This window comes from Tuber melanosporum (assembly GCF_000151645.1).
Source record: "Tuber melanosporum whole genome shotgun sequence assembly, scaffold_53, strain Mel28".
In the NCBI taxonomy this organism is placed as follows: domain Eukaryota; kingdom Fungi; phylum Ascomycota; class Pezizomycetes; order Pezizales; family Tuberaceae; genus Tuber; species Tuber melanosporum.
Window position 1 is genome coordinate 430,138 of NW_003299099.1, and position 14,443 is coordinate 444,580.

A 14,443-nucleotide genomic window follows, 5' to 3' on the forward strand; every position below is an offset into this window, starting at 1 on the left:
TGATGTCTGTTGGCTTTCCTCTATTCAACAGGGTACTTGGTTATTGGCTTTGTTTTATGTTTTGTTTTAAGTATCGTTTGATACTTGGTTTGTTTTAAGTATCGCTTTAATACTTGGTTTGTTTTAAGTATCGTTTGATTACTTGGTTTTGTTTTATGTTTTGTTTTAAGTATCGTTTGATACTTGGTTTGTTTTAAGTATCGCTTTGATACTTGGTTTGTTTTAAGTATCGTTTGATACTTGGTTTTGTTTTATGTTTTGTTTTAAGTATCACTTTGATACTTAAAGAGTTTTACCAAAGAGTATCAATTGATACCTTTGATTAGTTTCGTTCATGCTAGACATGAACAGATTTGTGTATTTAAAGACCGCCTGTTTCTACCATAGAAAAGGCAGACTTCGACAGACAGTATTTTAATATACTTGGTTGAACGGTTACTTCTTTGTTCCCCAGTACACCCTCGAAGCCTCCTTTAGTTCTCAGCTCTCGCCTCCTCTCTGGAAGAGCAGGCCACCTGCCAACTATCGTATCTATTACCGATAACCTGATTAGCACCTTGCGAATACGTTACACTCGTGGTGGGAGATTTCAATATACACTATCCACAATGGGATCCTGACCGACCTCTCAGGAAAAAGGAGATCCGTACCTCCACTCTATATGCAGAAATGTCGCAAGAAAGATGTTTCTCCCTCTTGAATACTCCCGGAGTGTTTACCCGATTCTCACTAGGCCAAGACCATGCTCCATCTGTGCTTGACCTGGCCTTCAACAACCAGCATCTCGCACCCTTTGTGGAAATATGGGACGCGTCTCTCCAGTCTACTGCGTCGGATCACGTCCCGATATCCATAACACTGACCTCTCCACTTCTCTTCCCCCCCCAGCTCACACCGCACTGGAAGGCTACTGACTGGACCAAGGTCATGGAGGACCTTGGCTCCCTCTTGATTACGCTACCCCCACCCCTCCCAACTCAGCAGGTACTTAGTACGTGGCTCGACATCAACCTTGGCAGGATACACTTAGTCCTCGCCAGACATACGCCAATGAAAAAACCCTCAATAAGGCCAAAACCTTGGTGGTTCGACACCTTGTCTGACTTGAGGAAAGTCAACCATTCCCGTGCCCGAGAACCCTGTACATCCCCTTGCGATAACACGCAAGCCTCTGCTGGCTTGGCCAAAAATGCCTATTCTAAGGCTATCAAGAAGGCTATGAAAGAGCACTGGTTACGTTTCCTTGAGAGTGCTACCCCCTAAAACGTATGGACGGCCAAAAGATTCACCTTCGGTAAACCCCCTGAGCGGTTCCCATCCCTCCCACATGCAACGTCACCCATGGAACTGAATGACGCCCTGCTTTCCTACTTTTTCCCTCCCAGGCCCCCCACGTTCTGCCCGCCTATTCTCAGGGCCTTCAAAGATGCACCCCCCCTACTGGCGGAAGAGATAGCTGCGGTACTCGAAAAGTCCTCTTCCTCCTTGGCCCCCGGTCCTGACCTTTTCCTATACTCAGTCTGGAAGAAGGTTAATATAGCCCGTACCTTCCTGCTTGTTGAGCTACTCTCTCCTCTAGTCTGTTTCGGGTTCTACTCAACGTCACTCAAGATGACGAACGGAGTAGTCCTGGACAAACCAGGTAAACCCTCTTACGACACACCTGCTTCCTTCAGAATAATTGTCCTCCTTGAAATGGTCTCCAAGATCCTAGAGAGGATAATAGCAAATGGCCTCTCACCGTTAGCTAGGTCGTTAGGACTGCTACACCCACATCAATGTGGCTCCCTTCTGGGGCTCAGCACCTTCGATGCCTGTGCGACTCTGGCTCATGAAGTTCAAACTCTGCAACGGCTCCAGCTGGTTGCGTCCACCTTGTTCCTTGATATCAAGGGAGGTTTTGATAATGTCTCTCATAATGACCTCTTTCACATGCTGTATTTAAAGGACATACCTCTATACCTCTACTCCTGGGTTAGGTCTTTCTTGACAGGAAGGCAATGCCATCTCGTTTTTCAAGGATCGCCCAGGGTGTTTAAACCCATTCAGGTTGGCACTCCGCAAGGATCGCCAATATCACCTCTTCTGTTTGTTATCTATGTCTTGTCCCTCCACTTTCCGGTACCGCGTGGGTTAATCCTGTCTTATGTGGACGACTTCGTGGTAACTGTTGCCTCCAACTCCTACAGGAGGAATGTCCAACGCCTCCAACACCTTGTCAAAATGTTGATGGAAAGGGGTAGGCAACTTGGGGTCTCCTTCTCTGTACCCAAAACTGAACTCATGCACTGGAGGACGCCCAGACAAAGGGATCTCAGATCCACTCTCCTAATAGTTATTGATGGACTCCTGTTCCGCCCCTCCGGGGTGGTCCGTTGGCTCGGCTACTGGTTTGAGCTGGCCTCTTGTTCTCTCTGGTGGGCTAATAGCACCCACTTCTCAAAACGTTTAGTGCTTGCCCAGGGTGCCTTCTCCATGCTAAAGAGGCTATCAGGCCCAGGGAAGGGGCTCGTGGCCTTCCTCTATCACAGGCTAGCATCATTCCTCCTCGCACCCATACTCCTTTTCGGAGCAGATCACTTCTCACCCTCTGCAACAATGGCCGATAGGCTTGCTGTCTTTTGGAGACAGGTTCAACGTTGGGTCACCAACTGTTTCTCTGAAACCCTCACTGGTATCCTCCCCTGCAAGTCGGCCCTACCCCTGATACAATGCCTCATTGAACACTGACAGTGCCTGGAGGCGCTGAGGATGGTGTGCCTCCCCCCGGCAAGAAACCCGGCAACTGCTCAGCTGCACTGCTCCTTCCCTACGACCTCTTGCTACCACTCTCCAGAGGACCACCGTGCCTTGACAGTGGGGCTCACGCCACGCTACAGGCCCCTGAATTGGAAAACCCCCGAGCTGTCCCCTCCGGTAAGGAGGCATCTCCCACTTGACGCAATAGCCCACCGTGTGGGTAAGCTTGTCGGTCATCTTGCTAGAATCCCGTCAGCATCGCCTGCCCTCCTCCCAGAGCCCTTGTCTCCTACGGCACCTGACAGCCCTCCTTTTCCAGCTCTTAAGAAAGGCTGTCGTCAGTTCCTCCTAAACACTTGGACCAAACAATACCCACCCCCTCCCAGATACATCTACTCGCCCACCCTGTCGCCTTACCCCTTCATGGGCTTGGAGAAATTCATAGCGGGCAGGATCCACCAGATGAGGTCAGGAAAGAGCTACCTGGCCGGTCACCGATCATGGAGAGACCCGGATGCCCTCAACACATGCCGCTACTGCGAGGAGGAACCAGAATCTTTCCACCACACCATTCTCGAATGCCCATCACATAAAAGAGCCAGAGACACCCACCTCCAGGGAGTCGAGTACCTTGACGAAGGGGAACCCATCTGGACATCGCCAGAACTGCTTCACGGCCTATCCGTCTACATAGCCGCCACCTCAGTTCTCTTCCCCCCGGATATGCCTGCAATTAGATACCCCTCCTCCGAGGCCCGACCAGTCGAGCACCCCATTCCCTCAATTGTTTCCTCGCCCTTGGCCTAAGCTGTTGGTGAGATAATACTCCACTAGTTTCCTTGCTTGTAGGATTTCTTTATGTTTAGGTTGAATGTTTCCCTTTATAGTTAGCTGTTTATGCGCTTTGCGATCTGGGTTGTTCACGCTTATTGGAGGCAATAGTTTGGTTTCCTTTATTTTGTTTGCTTTGGGATTAAGGTTTTGTTTATGCCATAGCTACTGCTGCATGCGAGTTCTTGTACCTAAACAATGAATACATGATTATATAAAAAAAATAAAACAAGACCTCTGATACATCCAGAGGACCACCGTGCCCTGATGGTGGGGCTTACGCCGGGATACTGGCCCCTAAATTGGAAAACACCCATGCCGTCACCTCCGGTACGGAGGCATCTCTCACTTTATGCAATAGCCAACCGTGTGAGCAAGCTTGTGGGTCATCTCGATCGTGTACCTCCAGCATCACCTGCCCTCCTGCCTCAGCCACTGCCTCCCGTGGACCCGGGCGTTCCCCCGTTCCAAGCCCTAAAGAGAGGTTGCCGTCAGTTCCTCCTGAATGTGTGGACCAAACGGTACCCACCACCACCCCGATATGCTTACATACCCTTGCTGTTGCCCCACCCCTTCGTGGGACTGGGTAAATTCATAGTGGGCAGAATCCACCAGATGAGGTCAGGAAAAAGCTATCTGGCCACCCATCACTCCTGGAGAGACCCGGATGCCTCGGACACATGCCCCTACTGTGAGGAGGAGCCAGAGTCTTTCCACCACACCATTCTCGACTGCCCCTCCCACAGCAGAGCCAGAGACACCCACCTCCCGGGGGTTGAGTGCCTGGCCAAAGGGGAACCCATTTGGACATCACTGGAACTGCTTCACGGCCTTTCAGCCTACATTTCCACCATTTCGGTTGGCTTCCCACTGCTCATGCCTGTATTCAGAGATCCCTCCTGTGGAGCCCAACTCGTTGGGAGTTCCACTTCACCTCTCAGCCCCTCGCCCTCGGTTTGAACCGCGGAACGAGGAAGTACACTTGTTTTGTTTCCTTGCTTGTAGGATTTCTTTACGTTTTAGTTTGAGTGTTTCTCTTTATAGCTAGCTGGTTATGCGCTTTGCAATATGGGTTGTTCGCGCTTGTTGGCGGTACTGGTTTGGTTTCTTTTGTTTTGGTTTGATTTGTGATTAAGGTTTTGTTTATGCCATAGCTACCGCTGCATGCGAGTTCTTGTACCTAAACAATGAATACATGATGATAAAAAAAAAGTAAAAAATAAAAAAAAAGACCTCTGATACATAAGGTTTTGTTTATGCCATAGCTACCGCTGCATGCGAGTTCTTGTACCTAAACAACGAATACATGATGATAAAAAAAAAAAAAAAAGACCTAATACATCACGCTCTGTCACTCCTATTTTCCTCCCACATAGTTTGGCAACACCATGTCAACTATCGTGGGCCCCCCCCACTCTCCTCTGCTCCCTTGATGGTTCCTGCCTAGGGGCACGGTTAACTCTTCCATCCCCTCCCGCTTTGGCCTCACTTGTCTCTTGTCTGCTTGATGGGGGAGTTATCTGGGTTCACCCAGTAGTCCTGTCTTGCTAATAGGGGCTCGCTTAGCTTTGGCACGGTCGGCTTCCTCTCTTTGCTTCCGGACGGCGCTGGCAGTGGTGGACGTCCTTCTCCCCACTTGCACAATCCCCATTGGGGAACACCTTGGCTAGTAACTTCGGGGTCTGTCTCGAGGTGAGATTTGACCATACCCTCCTAGTTGCTCGGTTCTAGTTTGGTTGCCATCCTCACCTCGCCCTTGCACCTCCCTACTGCTGGTGGGATCCCTTCCACTAAGTGACACTATCTCTCGGAAAACAAGGGACTACATAAGAGACGCGCTAATACGGCAGGTTTGGTTTCGGTTGGGTCTACACTGGGGCCTTGGGCCCTTCCTCCCTTTTTTCTCTTCGGTCGCGTCGGCTGGTACCCTACTACTGTCAGCTGGTACCCTACTACCTCTCCCTCTTTTGCTGCTTTGGGCAGCCCCTTCGGCCCTCCCTGATGGATGGCTTGGGGCTCTTGTTCTGCCAATACCTCCTGCTTATAGCGGGCGCTCTTTCCTTTCGGTTTCTCCTGCTTGCGACCGTGGGCTATATGCCCAAGACATACATTTATGTCACCTATACGGCGCACCTATTCGTTTTTTTGACTTCACAGGTGAGGCCTGGCCATTGGTTTGTCCCAAACAAGGGGCATAAGTTGGATTGGTATCTGGTTGTTGTAGGCGAGAGACTGGTTTTGGCCTTTGGTTTGAGGTTACTCTGGATTGGGTTTTCTTCTGTTCGGTGGGGGGTGTACTGTCGGGATGGGGGTTTTTCCTTGCTTTGAAGGATGGGTTTCTGGGCTTTCCATCTTTACCGTTTGTAGATAGCTGTGCGGGAGACTTGCAGGAGAGTTTTTTAAACCGAGGGCTGGTTGGGTGTTGGTGGCTCTAGGTGAGACCCCTCCACGTTCAAGTCGTGGGCTCTTAGGGGCGGGTACCTGGCTGCTGGTATGTGCCTTTCTGGGGTCACGGTTTTTCTTCTGGCTGCTTGAGAACAAGGCGGGGTGGAGGTGTGGGTCTGCATGGCGAAAGCTGATATGACCCCCAGCCTTACTTTCGTTAAAACAGATAAATAAATAAGATTATAAAAAAAAAAAAAAAAAAAAAAGACCTCTGATACATCATGCTCCATGCCTTCTATTTCTCCCCTCCTACATTTTACTTCTGCCTTCTACACCATTAGCATCTGGTTAAAAAAACACCTTGCACATCATAATTCTCCTAGCCTATACTCAGGGATGACCTCTCCTTGGTTGGCCATGGACCCTGCCACACTCTCATGCTCCAGCACCCTAGTTTCAAACCTGGGTGCTGCCTCCCATTTCCCCTCGTACTCCTCGTCGGCTGCACCAATCCTCTCCCTTCATGAAAACCTGGCAAGACTTCTCCCCTCTGTGAGAGCACTTCTGGAATAGCCGCCAGAATACCTTCTCCCCCTCAGATGCCAGGAAGTATTGGACCTCTCCACTGGAGAGTGCAACTTACTTTTCCTCATCTTATCACTTATGCTTGGCTTGTCTGTTCTCTCCCACACTATCGATAAACTCAACATAAGGATTCATGACCTCTCTTCTCAAATAGACAACACCCTCCCCACCCAAAGTGGCCCTGTTGATACCTGTAACATTCCAGTGAGTTCTGTGGCCTCCCTTCAAGCATCTATCAAAGATCTGTCTACCAGGTTGGTGGCCAATCCCATCCCACTACCCCAACCACCTGTGTTGGTCCCCACTGCACCACTCCCATGTCCTTCCCGAAAGGGTAAGGAATTAGCCACCAATACTCCTGCTTCTATCCTCCCTGCAGTATTACCCTCGGGATACCCACCATGTATGACTCCAACATCTCTAATTATAATACAGCGATAGGCAAATACTGGGGCAACCCTACTGCCTTTACTGTAACATAGTCACAAGGTGCTAGTCATGTTATCGGTAAATGGTACGATAGTTGGCAGGTGGCCTGCTCTACCAGAGAGGAAGTAAGAAATGAGAACTGAAGGAGATTTTGAAGGTGTACTGAGGAACAAAGATGTAACTGTTCAACCAAGTATATTAAAATACTATGTATTGAAGTCTGCCTTTTCTATTGTGGAAACAGGCAGTTTATAAATACACAAATCTTGTTCATGTCTAGCATGAACGAAACTAATCAAAGGTATCAAGCGATACTCTTTGGTAAAACAAACCAAGTCTCAAAACAAGACTTAAAGCAATACATAAAACAAAACTAAGTATCAGATGATACTTAAAATAAACCAAGTATCAAAGCAATACATAAAACAAAACATAAAACAAAACCAATAACCGAGTACCCGTACCGGTTGCATTTGCGGCTAAATACCCCAGAACATACGAGGCATAATAAGAGAGAGACAAGAAATATCCCAACACAGCTGAATTCCTCCCCAGCATTCCTGACTCTAACAACCCTCTCCCAGAAGCTTGGCGACCTCCTACTCTCATATTGCTACCTCAGTGGCCTTCAAGGACAAAAAGAAGCAAGGAAACATGACCCCCTCAGCAGTATAAGTCTCGAAAACAGTTCCTGGTCTGGCTGGTCCCACTATCCTACAGCCATTGCCTACTGTACAGAGAAGGTTCTTTGCCCTTCACATATCCCCTGCCCCCCACAACTAGGGCAGAGACATAGCAGCTTCCTTCCCCCACACCACAGCCATGGTCCTTAAAGAGGCCAGCTGCCCTATCCCTAAAGTCTTCATGGACAAGGTTAATGATCATAGCATGGTAACCCTCTTTGCCCTTGACTCTCACATACCGGCTACAGCATACTCTCCCAACTATGAGGCTCTCTTCTCCCATCTCAACAAATCCTACCCCATGGGTGATAACCACTACCTCTACTTCTATCTGGCGCCCAACAAGGTGTAGCTAGCAATCTATTCTCTCCCTATTTCTTTCCTGCCTGACGATTAAGAAAGACTGCAAAGAGTTTTAAGGGAAACCATTCTCAATGTCGATGAGGGACAGATCCTCTCAGCCTGGTTCATCATCCAAGATGAGGAGATAGGTCTCTCTAAAGCAAACACTACATGCATCCTCAAGGTCATACCCTGGGATGTAGAGAAAAAGGTAGGTAGGACAATCCTCTATGCCTCTAGATGCTGGATCAAACATACTTTTTCTGCGAACAAATTTACCCAATGCAACAATCATTGAGACTATGGCTACCAAGGAGCATAATGCAAGTCGGACCACTCCATCTGCCCTATATGCACCCTCTGCCACACCAAGGCAGTGTTAGGCGGAGACAACTTGATAGACTTCAAAGTTGTCTAGGCCAATTGAGATTCGTTTCTATAGACGGAGATTGTCTGGGAAGGCTTGGACTTTGCTCATTTCGTTTATGACTACTAGGAGCAAAGTAAAATAGGTAAAGTAGGATAGAATCGTAAAAACAATATTATATTTTTAAGGTCTCTTCTCTGTTGCTTGATAATGTCTAAAGCTTAGGAGGCACTTCGATATTTATATTCCACGTCTGAGTGTTCACGGACTACATCTATTTATCATACAACTATGTACTTCTTTAATCGTAATTCACAACGTCGAGTTTTCTTCCAAGGTGCGAACACCTGTGAACCCTGAAAACCATCCCACCCTCTTCGGTAATTATGATATTGCTTTCTTAGGAAACGTACTGTCTCCAATAGTAATATCCTGATTAGCAGAGTCTTTAGACTTATGGCCTAGTTCTTAAGTTGAACTGAGTTGGCTCTAATTGTCTTCGCCATTGATAAAATGATCTGTTTTATCCCCAGCTATATCTGCAAAGGTGGTCATCATTACAACCATCGCAGGTCATCTCACTCCGATCCTTTGTAACTCCATACCCAACTATTAGATTTTCTCTGGATGACTTCCTATCAACTCACAGGAAGCTATTCCACCAGATTGGTAATTAATCCCTCGGTCGGCAACCCTTGGTTACTCTCTGGGTAGTAGGTTTCAGTAACCATTGTACTATTGAAAATCACCCCATGGCTACGACGTATTCCGAAACCCAGTTGCAACACTCTGTGAAGTTCATTGGCTTCTTTGGTAGTGTCCTTTGGAGTTCTAGACTCTTCTGGTGTATGTAAATATATTGGTCTCTAGTGGAGATCCTTTACCATTTATACCATCTCTTTGTACGAAATCGTCCCATTACCTACGGCACATGTCAAAGGTATCATGTCTTTGGAGCCAAGTAACTCTCTAGGTAGTTGATGGAATCACTCCGTTCCACTTCTCAGACCTAGCCGAAGGTCCCCTCTCATATATCCTGTGAACAGGATCCGGTTGGACAGACGGCGGCGACGTATATGGTACTTTTCTAACACCCTCAATTCTGTGGTAATATAGTCACAAGACGCATTTGAGATTGATATATATGATGATGCACGGGCCCCGTAAGGGAGCAGGAGGGGGGTGTTGGAGACCAGAGATTCCGATTCCGAGTGGGATTACCCTACCTAGGGTGGTTTCTAGGTATCGGGTTCTGGTATTCCTAACAGGCAGCCTAGCGCTGCCAGAATCTAACCTGCCCCAAGGGTGGCAACGTCAAACCACTGGTTAACTGCTGTCCCACCTCTGTCCCCTATTACACCAACTGCTCCTCCACCCACACCACCTTCAACTAGTCCTGTATCCAACATGCAAAACAGCCCCCACTACCTCCACCCATGTCCCCTCTCCCTGAGGAGGAAGAAATAGAAATGCTGGACGATGGAGGAGAGGGTCCTTCCTCCAGACCTCTACAGCCCTTGTGCCTTGATCTTCCCATGTACCTGTGAGATGGCCTCCCCCACGGAGCCCCCTCCAACCTCCCATTCTCCACACTCTTTAGACTCCTAGATAAAGTCTTCCTCAAAACCCCATCACATGCCTAAGGAGCAGACCCCACCCGATCTCAGGAGGAAGTTACTCTCACCTATATCTCCAAACCACTAGCCAGTTTACCCTGTTAATGTGTAACGCATACTCTACTCTCCCTAGTTTCTCAGTTTCTGCTACTCCTCCATAGAGTACTAGCTCTTTTTCCCTCATTTAACACAACTGTCAAGGTAGCTGGAATGTGTTTCTTTCCCTCTTTAATGCTTTAGTTGCCTCACCCCCCCCCCCTCACATGTTGCTTTTCAAGATCCCCTGGTTTTTTGTGATAAGCTCCTACACTTTGCCAGCTTTAAGTTCTTTGTCCCCCCAATGACACTGCAGAAGAGGCCACTGGTGGCAGTCTTCGCACTATGCTCCTTGTAGGATATTGCTTCATTAGTTTCTATGTTCTTCGACAACCATGCTGTAATGGTAGTAGATGTCTATATCCTCTCTGGTTTGTTCAACCTTTTACATAAGAGGTTTAGGCTTCTCAACCTCTACTCCCTCTAGATGTTTTCCTCACTGTACTGCACCTTCTCCCAAGAGGAGGCTTTCCCTGATCTTGATTTTCCCACCCTGGTGGTGGGTGACTTCTATCTTCACCACCCCTAATGTGACCACAACCATTACTTACAGAAAAAGAAAATTCACAGCTGTAGCCTGTATGCAGAACTCGCATCAGAACATTGCTTCTTCCTTCTAAACACACCTTGGGTGTACACATGCTTCTCCCTAGGACAGCACCATGCCCTCTTAGTAATTTACTTGGCTTTTTTCAATCCCCTTTTGTGGAAGCATGGGACGTATCTCTCTAGTCTGCTAGGTCTAACCATGTCCCCATATCTTTAACGCCCTCCTCCTGTTAGGTGGAGACAACCTGATAAACTTCAGAGTTGTCTTGTCCAACCAAAATTAGTTTCAGTGGACAGAGATTGTCTCAGAAGGCTCGACCTTCACTCATTTCATTTATGACTACTAAGAGTAAAGTAAAAATAAGGAGAGTAGAATTGAATCGTAAGAACAATATTATATTGTTAAGGTCTCTTCTCTATTACTTGATCATGTCTAAAGCTTGGGAGGTACTTCGATATTTATATTCCGCATTTGAGTGTTTGCAGACTACATCTATTTATTATACAACTATGTACCTTTCTGATTATAACTCGCAATGTCGTGTATTCTTAAAAGGTGCGAACACCTGGAGACCCTAAAAATCACAACACCCTCTTTAGTCATTATAATAAAACTACCTAGAAATCATACTGTTCCCAATAGTAATTATCCAATTATTAGAGTCTTTAGACTTATAGCCTAGTTCTCAAGTCAAACTGAATTGGCCCCAATTATCTCTGTCATTCATGAAATAACCAGTTCCATCTGCTGGTTGCATCTATGAAGGTAGCCATAATGGTAACCTTTTTAGGTTGCCTGACTTCAAACTTTTATAACTCCTTACCCAACCCATATATATCTTCCTAAAAACTTCCTACCTATTTGAAGAAAGCTATTCCACCTGATTGATAAATCATCTATCAGTCAGCAATCTTTGGTTGCTATAGGTAATGGGGTTTCAATTACTGTCGTAGTATTGGGAGTTAGTCCAGCAGCTACAACATGTTCCAAAACCTAGTTGTAACAGTCCGTAAAGTCCATTGGCTTCTATGGTAGTGTCCTTTAGAGTTCTTGACTCTTCTGATTATAGTAGAGTGGATGCAGATATATTGGTCTCCTGTTGAGATCCTACACAATTCCATACCATCGCTTCACAAGGTGCTAATCATGTTATCGGTAATATATATATATTATAGTGGGCAGGAGGCCTGCTCTTCTAGAGAGGAGGCGAGAGCTGTGAACTAAAGGAGGCTTCAAGGGTGTACTGAGGAACAAAGAAGTAACTGTTCAACCAAGTATATTGAAATACTATCTGTTAAAGTCTGCCTTTTCCATCGTGGAATCAGGCAGTCTTTAAATATACAAATCTTGTTCATGTCTAGCATGAACGAAACTAATCAAAGGTATCAAGCGATACTCTTTAGTAAAACAAATCAAGTATCAAAACGATACTTGAAACAATACATAAAACAAAGCCAATAACTAAGTACCCGTACTGGTTACACATTACCTATAGTATATGTCAAAGCGGTTATATCCTTGAGGCCTAGTCGCTCTCTGAAAGGTTGACAGATTTACTCTATTACACTTTGCAGACCTAGTGTAAAGTCCCCTCTCATATATACTGCAAAAAGCATCCGATAGGACAGACAGCAGCGACATATAGGGTGTTATTTGGACACCTTTAATTTTGAGGCATTATAGTCACAGGACGCAACAGAGATTAAAATGTATGATGATGTGCAAGCTCTATAAAGGGGCCGGAGTGGAGTCTTGGAGACCAGAGATTTCGATTCCAAGTGGGGTTACCCTACTTAGGGTGATTCCTAGGTATCAGATCCTGTTATTCCTAATACCTTCTGTGTAACCGGTATGGATACTAGGTTATTGGTTTTGTTTTATATTTTGTTTTAAGTATCGCTTTGATACTTAGTTTGTTTTAAGTATCATTTTAATACGTGATTTGTTTTACCAAAGTGTATTACTTGATATTTTTGATTAGTTTCGTTCATGCTAGACATGAACAAATTTGTGTATTTAAAGACTGCCTGTTTCCATGATAGAAGAGGCAGATTTCGACACACAGTATTTCAATATACTTGGTTGAATGGTTACCTCTTTGTTTCTCAGTACACCCTCGAAGCCTCCTTCAGCTTTCAGCTCTTGCCTCCTCTCTGGTAGAGCAGGCCCCCTGCCAATTATTGTACCATTTGCCAATTAAGTGATTACAAGTATGCAAGCACAGTACATTTTTTTAACCTCAGTAAGTCATTAAAAACCTGTCTCCAAATTTAGGCCTAATCAACCTATCAACATCCACCTCCGAATACTAGCGGAGAGAAGTGGCAGAATTACAGTACATCTGGCTTTATCTCAACACCAATATAGAGTTTTTAACCACCAGGAGTAGGAAGCAGATCCAATGACAAGACCTTACAAGAAAGAAACAACCCCAATGCTCTGCTAAGGAGCTGAGGAAACCTGCAAACACTGAAGCCCCACAACCTCCAGGAGAATTCCCACCTACACAAGCAAAGAAGCCAATCTTTGAACCTCCGAATGACCCCAAAACTAGTAGTGAATCAGATATGGCTAGTACAGGAGGAGAGCCTTTGGGAGGAGGAAAGTCTCAGTCTTAGCCTTAAGAAGAGAAAGAACCCTAAGTACCTGAATCCCGTAAGTTCAAGCTACACCTCCTGGTGAAGTTCACAGCAGAATGAAAAGACCTCAAGCCTGAAGCCTTTGACCAATGGATAACTGAACTTACATACTACCTTCTCTTACAAAGGGTAGATGTAGAAAATCTTAGATCTGGACTATTCATTAGATCATTCTGTGAAAGAAAGGCAACCAATGCATACCACTAAGGCTATAAGGAATATGGCAGAAATGTAAGATTGAGAGGATTAATTGTACTTGATTGCCTCGAAAATCGATTCCAATCCTCTATCACAAACTACCTTCTCTACAATAAATTCATCCAGCTTCACCAAGTCAATAGAGCGCTTGTGTAACGTGTTCGCAAGGTGCTAATCACGTTATCAGTAAAGAATACGATAGTTGGCAGGTGGCCTGCTCTTCCAGAGAGGAGGCGAGAGCTGAGAACTAAAGGAGGCTTCGAGGGTGTACTGAGAAACAAAGAAGTAACCGTTCAACCAAGTATATTGAAATACTGACTGTTGAAGTCTGCCTTTTCTATGGTAGAAACAGGCGGTCTTTAAATACACAAATCTGTTCATGTCTAGCATGAACGAAACTAATCAAAGGTATCAATCGATACACTTTGGTGAAACTAATTAAGTATCAAAGCGATACTTAAAACAAAACCAAGTATCAAAGCGATACTTAAAACAAAACATAAAACAAAACCAATAACCGAGTACCCGTACCGGTTACATTCCCCAAAACAAAACAACTGTTTAAACAAACAAAACCTAATAATCATCAAAAGCGGAGTCTGAGAAACTAAGGGCTTCTGTTTCCGCTAAATATTCTTCATCATAGGTGTCGCACCAGGGGCAAGAAGAAACCCTAAGGAAACATTTAGACTCAAAGAAAGGTAAATCACAGTAGTCACGAATACCAGATTCGCGCTGTACATCAACCCAAGCATGATCGCAATCAGCACAGTGATCTATCCAGAGGATTTCGAAATAGTCTTCAAGTTGAATAACATCGCGGTTCAACAACAGTCCAACAATCTGTTGTCGCAGCCTCAAATTGACTTCCACAGAGTTTGACCTCGTTATGGTATTCGGATGGTGATTGGTGACTAGATAAGGTTGTCCAGAGCCTGCTCCATAGCTTGGTTTTCCTCATCGCTGCTTTCGAATTCCGACTC